The sequence below is a fragment of the Oncorhynchus gorbuscha genome, unplaced genomic scaffold (genome assembly GCF_021184085.1).
Source record: "Oncorhynchus gorbuscha isolate QuinsamMale2020 ecotype Even-year unplaced genomic scaffold, OgorEven_v1.0 Un_scaffold_5526, whole genome shotgun sequence".
Classification (NCBI taxonomy): domain Eukaryota; kingdom Metazoa; phylum Chordata; class Actinopteri; order Salmoniformes; family Salmonidae; genus Oncorhynchus; species Oncorhynchus gorbuscha.
The window spans coordinates 17501-19919 of NW_025749309.1; the positions used below are offsets into that span (position 1 = coordinate 17501).

The 2419-nt window shown below is 51.9% G+C and overlaps 1 long non-coding RNA gene across 1 annotated transcript in view; it reads left to right on the forward strand.

Moving 5' to 3' along the window:
- The window catches only part of LOC124029102, a 6468-nt gene extending 4049 nt beyond the window's left edge, over nucleotides 1-2419 (forward strand). Inside the window, exon 3 of the long non-coding RNA XR_006837722.1 lies at nucleotides 2409-2419. This is a non-coding gene — a long non-coding RNA (uncharacterized LOC124029102). The remainder of the gene's footprint in view (nucleotides 1-2408) is intronic.

A 2419-nucleotide genomic window follows, 5' to 3' on the forward strand; every position in this document is an offset into this window, starting at 1 on the left:
CAAACCGAGCAAGCCAAGACAAAACTGTGAATGTCACGAGCCATCAGTGGCCACCAAAAGCGTTGCTTAACCAAAAAGCTAGTGCGGCTGACTCCTGGATGACACGCTACATTGGAGCAATGCCCCCACCGAATAACATCGGACCGACACCCCTCCGGCACAAACAACCGATTAGGCGGGCAACCGGGCGGAGGCGTTACCCCTTCTAAGGCCGTTTTGACCCTCGATTCAACCTCCCATGTGAGTGTGGAGACCACTAGGGTCCCGGGTAGGATGCACTCGGGAGTGGATGGGCGTTCGGAATGGTCAAAAATGCGAGAAAGGGAATCGGGTTTGACATTCTTGGAACCCGGGCGATACGAGAGAGAAGTCAAAACGTCCGAAAAAGAGTGCCCACCGCGCCTGCCTGGAGTTGAGTCGCTTGGCGGTTCTGATATATTCCAAATTTTTGTGATCGGTCCAAACTATAAAAGGTACCCCCGAACCCTCTAACCAATGGCGCCACTCCTCCAGTGCTAACTTCACTGCCAACAACTCTCTGTTACCAATGTCGTAGTTGCGTTCCGCAGGTGATAACCGATGGGAAAGGAACGCGCAAGGGTGCATCTTGTCGTCAGAAGAGGAACGTTGGGAAAGTACCGCACCTACCCCCACCTCTGAAGCGTCCACCTCCACCACGAACTGACGCGAGGGATCGGGAGCTATGAGGATGGGAGCCGAAACAAAGCGGCTCTTGAGTTTGGCGAATGCAGCCTCGGCTGTATCGGACCACCTGAACGTCACTCTGGGGGAGGTTAAGGCGGTAAGAGGAGCGACTATCTGACTAAAGTTGCGAACGAAACGCCGGTAGAAATTGGCGAATCCCAGAAACCTCTGTAGGGCCTTATGGGAATCTGGGCTTGGCCAATCCACCACAGCCTTAACCTTGTCAGGATCCATGCAAATACCTTCAGTCGAGACGATGTAACCTAGGAATGGAACGGATTGTGCATGAAAAATGCATTTCTCCGCCTTGACAAAAAGTCCATTCTCCAACAACCTCTGAAGCACTCGTCTGACGTGCTGAACGTGTTCCTGGAGAGAAGAAGAAAAAATCAGTATGTCATCCAGGTAAACATATATGAACTGATCAATCATATCTCTCAGCACGTCATTGACGAGTGCCTGGAAAACCGCTGGGGAGTTGGATAGCCCAAAAGGCATGACCAAATATTCGAAGTGCCCTCTGGGGGTGTTAAACGCGGTCTTCCATTCGTCCCCCCCCCTTATGCGAACCAAATGATATGCATTACGTAAATCCAACTTAGTGAACACGGATGCTCCCTGTAACCTTTCAAAGGTTGAGGACATCAACGGTAAGGGATAGGTATTCTTCACTGTGATGTTATTCAACCCACGGTAATCAACGCAAGGACGCAGAGATCCGTCCTTCTTCCCCACAAAGAAGAACCCCGCCCCCGCTGGAGAAGAGGAAGGACGAATGAATCCAGATGCCAGAGAATCAGAGATGTATCTCTCCATAGCCTCCCTCTCAGGAACAGAGAGTGAATATAACTTGCCTTTAGGCGGAGACTCACCTGGCAATAATTCTATTGCACAGTCATAGGGACGATGCGGAGGAAGAGAAGCAGCACGGGACTTACTGAACACCTCCTTCAGGTCGAGGTATTCAACGGGCACGTTAGACAAATTCACTGCCTCCTCTAGAAACACAGAATCAGACACAGACGAACAAGCAGACACTAAACAGGACTCAAGACACTTGTTACTCCACATGGATATAGAGTTATGACCCCAGTCAACTCTGGGGTTGTGTTGGGTGAGCCAAGGGTGGCCGAGAACTAATGGTGCAAGGGGTGAGTCCATGAGTAGAAATGATAGTGTCTCAGTGTGATTGCCAGAAGTGATGAGTGTGATAGGTTCAGTGGTGTGAGAAATGTTGGGGAGTTCTTGACCATTGAGAGCGTTGACGGATATCTTGTGCGCGAGTGAGGTGATAGGAATCTGGAGTTTGTGAGTGAGCTTGAAGTCCATGAAATTACCCTCTGCTACTGAGTCCAGTAAGGCTTGGGTGTCGTGCGTGTGGGTGGCCCATCTTAGTCTTACCGGGAGGAGAGTAGATGATGAGGTCTTCTCTGTGGTGACACCACCCGATAGTAGCCTCATGCTTACTACCGGGCCTGATCTTTTACCGGGCAGGAGTGGATAAAGTGGCCCGCTCTACCACAGTAGAGACAGAGTCCTTGGGATCTCCGCCTCTCCCTCTCTTCCCGGGAGAGGCGAGCTCTCCCCAGCTGCAGGGGTTCGTGAGCGGAGGCTGAACTGGCCGTGTTCCCGCCGCTGGCATGCCAGCCCTCCGTGTCGTTATACGGTCTGTTAGGGCATGCTCGGCGGCCAATACGACTCAGACGAGCGTCGA